At 42.2% G+C, this 11179-nt stretch overlaps 1 non-coding gene across 1 annotated transcript; it reads right to left on the reverse strand.

The window, feature by feature from the left end:
• Positions 1-406: 406 nt before the first annotated feature.
• LOC130983505 (small nucleolar RNA R71) lies at positions 407-514 on the reverse strand. The gene has a single exon (XR_009087490.1). It is a non-coding gene; the product is annotated as a small nucleolar RNA R71 (small nucleolar RNA).
• Between the last annotated feature and the right edge of the window lie 10665 nt (positions 515-11179).

The following is an 11179-nucleotide window of genomic DNA, read 5'->3' on the forward strand; positions in this document are numbered from 1 at the left end:
CATGGCAGCCGAAAACAACAACAATGCAAACAATGCAAGGAAGGTGCTGGGTGACTTTACTGCACCTACTCCCGACTTCTATGGGAGAAGCATCTCTATCCCTGCCATTGGAGCAAACAACTTTGAGCTTAAGCCTCAATTAGTTTCTCTAATGCAACAGAATTGCAAATTCCATGGACTTCCAATGGAAGATCCTCATCAGTTTTTAGCTGAGTTCTTGCAAATCTGTGACACAGTCAAGACTAATGGGGTTGACCCTGAGGTCTACAGACTGATGCTATTCCCTTTTGCTATAAGAGACAGAGCTAGAATATGGTTGGACTCACAACCTAAAGATAGCCTGGACTCTTGGGAAAAGCTAGTCAATGCCTTCTTGGCAAAGTTCTTTCCACCTCAAAAATGGAGTAAGCTTAGAGTGGAAGTCCAGACCTTCAGACAGAAGGATGGAGAATCCCTCTATGAAGCTTGGGAAAGATACAAACAATTAATCAGAAAATGTCCCTCAAACATGCTTTCTGAATGGAGCATCATAGGTATTTTCTATGATGGACTCTCTGAACTATCCAAGATGTCTTTGGATAGCTCTGCTGGAGGATCTCTTCATCTGAAGAAGATGCCTACAGAGGCTCAAGAACTAATTGAGATGGTTGCAAATAACCAATTCATGTACACTTCTGAAAGGATCCTGTGAACAAGGACAAGTCAGAAGAAAGGAGTTCTTGAGATTGATACTCTGAATGCCATTTGGCTCAGAACAAAATATTAACTCAACAAGTCAATTGATTTCTCAAAGTCTGTCTGGAATGCAAATACACCTGGCAGTGCTAAGGAAGCTTCATCTGAGGAAAGCTTATGATCCTGAGAACCCTTCAATGGAAGAGGTGAATTACCTAGGAGAACCCTATGGAAACACCTATAATTCTTCATGGAGAAATCACCCAAATTTCTCATGGAAGAATCAAGAGAGACCTCAACAAGGTTTCAATAATAATAATGGTGGAAGAAACAGGTTTAGCAATAACAAGCCTTTTCCATCATCTTCTCAGCAACAGACAGAGAGTTCTAAGCAGAATACCTCTGACTTAGCAACAATGGTCTCTGATCTAATCAAAACCACTCAAAGTTTCATGAATGAAACAAGGTCCTCCATTAGGAATTTGGAGGCACAAGTGGGACAGCTGAGTAAGAAAGTTACTGAACTCCCTCCTAGCACACTCCCAAGTAATACAGATGAAAATCCAAAAGGAGAGTGCAAAGCCATAAACATGGCCGAATGTGGAGAGGAAAGAGAGGAGGAGGACGCCACTGAGGAAGACCTCAATGGGCGTGCACCAATCTCCTCTGAGTTCCTCGATGAGGAACCATGGGAATCTGAGGCTCAAAATGAGACCATAGAGATTCCATTGGACTTACTTCTGCCTTTCATGAGCTCTGATGAGTATTCTTCCTCTGAAGAGGATGAGTATGTCACTGAAGGGCAAGTTGCTAAATACCTTGGAGCAATCATGAAGCTAAATGACAAGTTATTTGGAAATGAGACTTGGGAGGATGAACCCCCTTTGCTCACCAAAGAACTGGATGACTTGTCTAGGCAGAAATTACCTCAAAAGAGACAAGATCCTGGGAAGTTTTCCATACCTTGTACCATAGGCACCATGACCTTCAAGAAGGCCTTGTGTGACTTAGGGTCAAGTGTAAACCTCATGCCCCTCTCTGTAATGGAGAAGCTAGGGATCTTTGAGGTACAAGCTGCAAGTATCTCACTAGAGATGGCAGACAACTCAAGAAAACAAGCTCATGGACTTATAGAGAATGTTTTGGTAAAAGTTGAAGACCATTACATCCCTACTGATTTCATAGTCCTAGAGACTGGGAAGTGCATGGAAGAATCCATCATCCTTGGCAGACCCTTCCTAGCCACAGCAAAGGCTGTGATTGATGTTGATAGAGGAGAGTTGATCATTCAAGTGAATGAACAATCCTTGGTGTTTAAGGCTCAAGGATATCCCTCTGTCATCATGGAGAAGAAGCTTGAAGAGCTTCCCTCAAATCAGAGACAAATAGAGCCCCCACAGTCAAACTCTAAGTTTGGTGTTGGGAGGCCACAACCAAACTCTAAGTTTGGTGTTGAACCCCCACATTCAAACTCTAAGTTTGGTGTTGGGAGGTTCCCACATTGCTCTGAGTATCTGTGAGGCACCATGAGAGCCCTCTGTCAAGCTACTGACATTAAAGAAGCGCTTGTTGGGAGGCAACCCAATGTTTTATAATTAACTATTTCCTTTTGTTATTTTATGTTTTTTGTAGGTTGATGATCATAAGAAGTCACAAAATCAATGAAAAAAGCAAAAACAAAATGAAAAACAGGAAGAAAATCAGCACACCCTGGAGGAAGATGTTGCTGGCGTTCAAACGCCAGTAAGCCTAGCAGTTGGGCGTTTAACGCCCAGTCTGGCACCATTCTGGGCGTTTAACGCCAGAAAGGGGCACCAGACTGGTGTTAAACGCCAGGAAAGGGCAAGAACCTGGCGTTAAACGCCAGGAATGGGCACCAGCCCGGCGTTTAACGCCAGAAATAGCTCAAAACGTGATTTTGAGCAACATTTGGTGCAGGGATGACTCTTCCTTGACACCACAGGATCTGTGGACCCTACAGGACCCTCACCAACCCCACCACCACCCTCTCTCTTCTTCCCCCATTCACCAATCACCTCAATACCTCTTCCCCAAAAACCCCTCACCTATCAAATCCCATCTTTCTCTTCACCACTCACATCCATCCTTCATAAAACACCACCAACCTCACCCTTCAAATTCAAACCACTTTCCCTCCCAAACCCACCCATAATGGCCGAACACCATCTCCCCTCTCTCCTATAAATACCCTTCTTCACTCCTTCATTTTCACACAACCTAAACACCACTTCTCCCCCTCTTTGGCCGAGTTAACCAACATCTCCCTTCTCCCTGATTTCTTCTTCTTCTACTCTCTTCTTTCTTCTTTTGCTCGAGGACGAGCAAACCTTTTAAGTTTGGTGTGGTAAAAGCGTTGCTTTTTCGTTTTCCATAACCATTTATGGCATCCAAGGCCGGAGAAACCTCTAGAAAGAGGAAAGGGAAGGCAAAAGCTTCCACCTCCGAGTCATGGGAGATGGATAGGTTCATCTCAAGGGTGCATCAAGACCACTTCTATGAAGTTGTGGCCTTGAAGAAGGTGATCCCCGAAGTCCCCTTTTCACTCAAAAAGGGTGAATATCCGGAGATCCGCCATGAGATCCGAGGAAGAGGTTGGGAAGTACTTACCAACCCCATTCAACAAGTCGGAATCTTGATGGTTCAAGAGTTCTATGCCAATGCATGGATCACCAAGAACCATGATCAAAGTATGAACCCGGATCCAAAGAATTATCTTACTATGGTTCGGGGGAAATACTTGGATTTTAGTCTGGAAAGTGTAAGGTTGGCATTCAATTTGCCTATGATGCAAGGAGATGAACATCCTTACACTAGAAGGGTCAACTTTGATCAAAGGTTAGACCAAGTCCTCACAGTCATATGTGAAGAGGGCGCACAATGGAAGAGAGATTCAAGAGGCAAGCCGGTTCAATTGAGAAGGCATGACCTCAAACCCGTGGCTAGAGGATGGTTGGAGTTCATTCAACGCTCAATCATTCCCACTAGCAACCGGTCCGAAGTTACTCTAGACCGGGCCATCATGATTCATAGCATCATGATTGGAGAAGAAGTGGAAGTTCATGAGGTTATAGCCCAAGAACTCTATAAAGTGGCGGACAAGTCTTCCACCTTGGCAAGGCTAGCCTTTCCTCATCTCATTTGTCACCTCTGTTATTCAGTTGGAGTTGACATAGAAGGAGATACCCCCATTGATGAGGACAAGCCCATCACCAAGAAAAGAATGGAGCACACAAGAGACCCCTCTCATCAAGAGATCCCTGAGATGCCTCAAGGGATGCACTTTCCTCCACAAGACTATTGGGAGCAAGTAAACACCTCCCTAGGAGAATTGAGTTCCAACATGGGACAACTAAGGGTGGAGCATCAAGAACACTCCATTCTCCTCCATGAAATTAGAGAAGATCAAAGTATCATGAGAGAAGAGCAACAAAGGCAAGGAAGAGACATTGAGGAGCTCAAGCACTCTATAGGATCTTCAAGAGGAAGAAAGAGCCGCCATCACTAAGGTGGACCCGTTCTTTAATCTCCTTGTTCTTTATTCTTCTGTTTTTCGAATTTTATGCTTATGTTTATCCATGTTTGTGATCATTGGTGTCTTAGTGTCTATGCCTTAAAGTTATGAATGTCCTATGAATCCATCACCTTTCTTGAATAAAAATGTGCTTAAATTGAAAAGGAAAGAGTTGCATGAATTTTGAATTTTATAGCAGTTTAATTATTTTGATGTGGTGGCATTACTTTTGTTCTCTGAATGTATGCATGAACAGTGCATATGTCTTTTGAATTTGTGGTTCATGAATGTTGGCTCTTGAAAGAATGATGAAAAAGGAGACATGTTACTGATGATCTGAAAAATCATTAGAAATGATTCTTGAAGCAAGAAAAAGCAGTGAATACAAAAAAAAAAAAGAGGAAGCAAGCGAAAAAAAAAAAGAGAAAAACCGAAAAAAAAAGAGAAAAAGAAAGAAAAAGAAAGAATAAAGTGTGATCCAAGGCAAAAAGAGTGTGCTTAAGAACCCTGGACACCTCTAATTGGGGACTTTAGCAAAGCTGAGTCACAATCTAAAAAGGTTCACCCAATTATGTGTCTGTGGCATGTATGTATCCGGTGGTAATACTGGAAGACAGAGTGCTTTGGGCCACGGCCAAGACTCAATAAGTAGCTGTGTTCAAGAATCATCATACTTAACTAGGAGAATCAATAACACTATCTGGATTCTGAGTTCCTAAAGAAGCCAATCATTATGAATTTCAAAGGATAGAGTGAGATGCCAAAACTATTTAGAGGCAAAAAGCTAAAAGCCCCGCTCATCTAATTAATACTGATCTTCATAGATGTTTTTGGAGTTCATTGCATATTCTCTTCTTTTTATCTTATTTGATCTTCAGTTGCTTGGGGACAAGCAACAATTTAAGTTTGGTGTTGTGATGAGCGGATAATTTGTACGCTTTTTGGCATTGTTTTTAGTATATTTTTAGTATGATCTAGTTAGTTTTTAGTATATTTTTATTAGTTTTTAGTTAAAATTCACTTTTCTGGACTTTACTATGAGTTTGTGTGTTTTTCTGTGATTTCAGGTATTTTCTGGCTGAAATTGAGGGATCTGAGCAAAAATCTGATCCAGAGACTCAAAAAGGACTGCAGATGCTGTTGGATTCTGACCTCCCTGCACTCGAAGTGGATTTTCTGGAGCTACAGAAGCCCAATTGGCGCGCTCTCAACGGCGTTGGAAAGTAGACATCCTGGGCTTTCCAGCAATATATGATAGTCCATACTTTGCCCAAGATTTGATGGCCCAAACCGGCGTTCAAAGTCACCTCAAGAAATCCCAGCGTTAAACGCTGGAACTGGCACCCAAATGGGAGTTAAACGCCCAAACTGGCATAAAAGCTGGCGTTTAACTCCAAGAAGAGTCTCTACACGAAAATGCTTCATTGCTCAGCCCAAGCACACACCAAGTGGGCCCGAAAGTGGATTTTTATGTCATTTACTCATCTCTGTACACCCGAGGCTACTAGTTTTCTATAAGTAGGACCTTTTACTATTGTATTGAGATATATCTGGGTAGCTATCTTTGAATTTTATGCTATCTTAGATCATTGGGAGGCTGGCCATTCGGCCATGCCTAGACCTTATGCTTATGTATTTTCAACGGTGGAGTTTCTACACACCATAGATTAAGGTGTGGAGCTCTGCTGTACCTCGAGTATTAATGCAATTACTATTGTTCTTCTATTCAATTCCGCTTGTTCTTTGTCCAAGATATCACTTGTTCTTCAACTTGATGAATGTGATGATCCGTGACACTCATCATCATTCTCACTCATGAACAAGGTGACTGACAACCATTCTTGTTCTACAAGCAATCAAAGCTCTAGTGAATATCTCTTGGATTCTTGATAACACGATGCATGGTTGATAGCCTGACAACCGAGTGCTCGCCTGACAAACGAGCCAGCCATTCCGTGAGATCAGAGTCTTCGTGGTATAGGCGAGAACTGATGGCGGCATTCAAGAGAATCCGGAAGGTCTAACCTTGTCTGTGGTATTCTGAGTAGGATTCAATGATTGAATGACTGTGACGTGCTTCAAACTCCTGAGGGCAGGGCGTTAGTGACAGACGCAAAAGAATCACTGGATTCTATTCCGGCCTGATTGAGAACCGACAGATGGATAGCCGTGCCGTGACAGGGTGCGTTGAACATTTCCAATGAGAGGATGGGAGGTAGCCACTGACAACGGTGAAACCCTTGCATAAGCTTGCCATGGAAAGGAGTAAGAAGGATTGGATGAAGATAGTAGGAAAGCAGAGAGACGGAAGGGAAGGCATCTTCATGCGCTTATCTGAAGTTCCTACCAATGGATTACATAAGTATCTCTATCTTTATCTTTTATGTTATTTTCGTTCATCACCATATACATTTGAGTTTGCTTGACTGAGATTTACAAGGTGACCATAGCTTGCTTCATAGCAACAATCTCCGTGGGATCGACCCTTACTCACGTAAGGTATTACTTGGACGACCCAGTGCACTTGCTGGTTAGTTGTGCGAAGTTGTGTTTATGCCATGGTATTGAGCACCAAGTCTTTGGAGCCATTACCGGGGATTATTTGAATATGGACGAAGTAGTGATCACAATTTCGTGCACCAACTACTTTACCCTCCGTGGTTGCTTTCTTCCATTTCCACGTTTAAGCTTCAGTTTAACCTTATACTGAAGCTTAAACGTGCTTGAATTATACCACCTCCAGGAGTGTCCAACGTTTAAGTTGCAGTTTAAGCTTAAACTGCAACTTAAACGCCACTATTTGAAAAGGTTTCTGGGCCAAAGATATTGCAGTTTAAGTTAGCATTTGAGCACAAACATTAACTTAAACGTACTCTGGTATGAAACCCAATTGAATATCATGGTTTATGGGATTGGGCCTGAAGAATTGATGAGTCTGGAATTTCAATTTGTTGAGTCATGTGTCATTACTTGATTATCACTAAGTTGGCTCAATGAATGTTACAGAATTGGATCAGCAGCCTCATCAGGATTATGGATCATAAACCCAAAGCAAAAGGAAATCAGGGAAAGGCCTCAAAGCCCAAGAAACACAACAGAAGCTCAATTTAGAAAGTGTATAAATAGGATAGAATTTAAGCCAAAAAAAAAACTTTTTAGGAACTTTTTATCATTTTTCTAGTTTTCACACTTTTTGTAATTGAATTCAGAGCTATGACTCACTAAACCCCTTTCATTGGGTTAGGGAGCTCTATTGTAATTCAATGAATCAATAATAGTTTTTATCTTCTTCTTCAATCTTTTCTCTTAAATTTTGTTAGAAAGCCTCTCGATCTAATTCCATTGGTTAGTTGTCTTGGGAAAGAAACTATCCATAATTGGAATCCTTCGGAACCTTGGGAAAGGAATGGAGGATTCATGCTAGAGAAGCTTTCTCACAGTGAATTGGATTGGGGTTTTGATGCAATTGCATATTTGTTATATTAGCTAGTTAGTTTAGTTGATTTTAGCTTGATTTCACGCATTTTCTCTAAAGAAACAAGTCCTTTTATGAGTTTGTTTTCATGCATGAGAATACTAAGGAACATGTTGATTCTAGCCAAATTCATGCAAATGATTTAAAGAATATGTACATGAATGAGTATGAATGAATCTCATGGAATTTGTGCATGAATTGGTAAGACTTTGAAGCTATTTCCTTTGTTGATGATAGGTGATGAAACAAGGAAGCATGGAAGCAAGAAGGATGCAAGCTGGGCAAGAAGGAGTTGGCGTTGCCAACTTGGAAATAGTGGGCGTTTTTATGGATAACGCCAGGCAGCCTTGCAAGAAGAAGTGGCGTTGCCAACTTGGAAGAAGGCTGCGTTATTGAAGGCAACGCCAGGCAACCAAGAAGCAAAGTTGGCGTTGCCAACTTGAGGAATGTGGTGCGTTGTTGAGCATAACGCCAGGCAGCCTTGGAAGAGAAGTTGGCGTTGCCAACTTGAAGAATAGGCTGAGTTGTTGAAGGCAACGCCCACACAAGCAAGGGACTTGGCCCTGGAGGAAGAGCTGGCGTTGCCAACTCTAGGACCACGTTGCCAACGCCCACACAAGGAACTTGGCCCTGGAGACACAAGCAAGGAACTTGGCCCTGGAGGAAGAGCTGGCGTTGCCAACTTTAGATGGGCGTTGCCAACGCCCACCCAAGCAATCTTGGGGAGCTAATTTGGAGCCTCGAGCACGTTGCCAGCCTAGAGATGAGGGGCGTGTTTGAGGACAACGCAGGCTAACAACGCCACACAATCAAGCTTGATCCTGGAAGAAAAGGAGCTGGCGTTGCCAACTCAAGATGGGCGTTGCCAACGCCACACAACCAAGCAACAAATGGAGCCTTGAAGAGAAGCTCGAGGGCGTTGCCAACGCCAAGAACCATAGGCGTTATTCAAGGCAACGCCACACAAGAATGCTTGGCTAGGCACCAAGTCTTGGTGCCAACCAAGTTACCAACGCCCATAAGCCTTGCCATGCACGTTGCCAACGCCAAAATCAAGTTGCCAACGCCAAGCCTTGCCAACCAAGTTGCTAACGCCAGGGAGAGGCACCATTCACGTTGCTAACGCCAGGGAGAGGCACCATTCAAGTTGCTAACGCCAGGAAAGGCACCATGCACGTTGCCAACGCCCATTAGCCTTGCTATGCACGTTGCCAACGCCAGAAAGCAAACATGGAGCCTTGAGAAAGGCTCGAGCACGTTGCCAACGAGCTGAAGAGAAGGAGTGTTCATCAACAACGCCAGGAAATTGTGATGCACGTTGCTAACTTGGAATATATGGGGCGTTATCCACAACAACTCCAACAAGGCAGCCTGACCATGTCCACTTCAATGGAAGATATCTTGAGCTACAGAGATCCAAATTGAGTGCTTCCAGTTGCGTTGGAAAGCTAACATTCAGAGCTTTCCAACCATATATAATAATCTATGGTGGAGCACAAAATTGAAGCCAAACCAGAGTCACCTTTAGGCCCTAAAAACAAGAACATGAAGTTGAATTCAAGAAGGCTAGAGATTAGCCTTGGAGTGTGGCACGAGCACGTTGCCAACGTGCTGGATAGGGGGCGTGTTTTGCAACAACGCCAGCCCCAAGCCCCTGCCTTGGGAGGCTAGGCACGAGCACGTTGCCAACTTGGGAATGAGGGTGCGTTTTTGGCAACAACTTGGCAGATTGACCTTACCTTCTTTGAGGAACCATAACTTGATGTAGGAAAATCCAATTGAGGTGATTCCAGTGGCATTAGAAAATAGACATCAAGAGCTTTCCAATGATGTATAATAGTCCATATTGAGGCTGAAGGTTGACACTCAAATTCTGGGCTACATTTAGCATGAAAGTAGAGCCAAGAAGAGGAAAAGCAAGTTGTTGGCAACAACTTGGGCTAGCAACGCCCAAGTCTCATACTTCACTTCCAGGAAAATGTCTTGCACGTTGCCAACGTGCATTTGGCCTGGAGTTAGTGCCAATAACGCCAAGCCAATGGGCCAGAATTGGTGCCAACTTACTCTGCCTCCTCTATTCCTCACAAAGGCCAGAAACTTCATCAATTGAACCAGAAATTCAACAAAGAGAAAGCCCATATTGCTAACCCACTTGAAGATCTTTGAAAGAGCTTTAGGACTAGTATAAATAGAGATTTAGTTTGTACTTTGAGGGACTTTTACTTTACTTTTTGACACTTAGAATTTTAGACTCTTAGACTTTTATTTTTGAACTCTTTTGGTACTTCCGGGAGTATACCCGAGAGCAATTTTGGGGTTCTTCTTGGAACTTCTCTTCTTCGTTTCTGAAGCTTTAAGCATTTCCTTATTCTTCTTCATCTTTCTTTTACACTTAGTTTAATTTTGTTGATGGAAATTGTTGTTGAAATTGGAGCAATGACTCACTAAACCCCACTTTCATTAGGGGGAGGAGCTCTGCTTGTTGGAATGAATTGGTGAATTCATCTTGTCCTCCTCAATTTAGTGGTTGATCTAAAGAGGGAACTCTTGTTCTTCAAAGATTCAACCACCATCGAGAGAGGGGTTAATCTATATGAATTATGTGGTGAATTTGAGGAATGAGTCACATAATTCAGTTTAGAGTTCATCCTTTCATGATTTCCTTAATCAATACACCTTGGTTAGTATGTGAGATGTAACTCTCCTTGGTTGAGATTATGGGAATTGTGTGGCTGGATGAGATTTGAGCTTCATCTCTTCTCATGAACAAATAGATCACGAGAGTGGCATTTGGTTATGTGGAGAGAAATTGAATCACCAAGAGATTGGGATTCAATTACCCACTTGCCATGGATCTATGCCCATGATTGAGAAGGATTTGACTAACATCAATTCATGAACACTTGCATCTCTGATCCCTAATGATCCTCTCTATCATTAATTCTCATTTCTCTTGCTCTAGTTATTTGATTACCCATTTCCCAATCCCCTTCTACATTCTGTCTATTTACTACTCTTGTTATTTACATTCTGTTCATTTACTTCTTGCCATTTACTCTTATGTTCTTTAAATTTCTGCAACACTTTAATTCCTTGCAATTTATCTTTGATGTCATTTAAGTTTCTTGCACTTTAAGTTTCCGCCATTTACTTTCATTTCATTTCTCTCTTCTAGTTCTTTACATTCCTTGCCATTTAAATTCTTGCAATTATGTTCAAAATCAAAATGATCATGAAATCAAAACTATGTTCGCTTGACTAAATCTACCATTTAACTAAAGTTGCTTAATCTACCAATCCTCGTGGGATCGACCTCACTCCTAGTGAGTCTTATTACTTAATGCGACCCGGTATACTTGCCGGTTGTACGTGAAATCCTAATTTTTACGTATCAAGTTTTTGGCGCCGTTGCCGGGGATTGGAAAGATTGACAATGATTAAGTGAAAGGTGGTTTAGATTAAGCAATTTTTTTGTGTTTTTGTTAAGCCCACTAACT

Source organism: Arachis stenosperma, chromosome 5 (genome assembly GCF_014773155.1).
Source record: "Arachis stenosperma cultivar V10309 chromosome 5, arast.V10309.gnm1.PFL2, whole genome shotgun sequence".
Taxonomy (NCBI): Eukaryota; Viridiplantae; Streptophyta; class Magnoliopsida; order Fabales; family Fabaceae; genus Arachis; species Arachis stenosperma.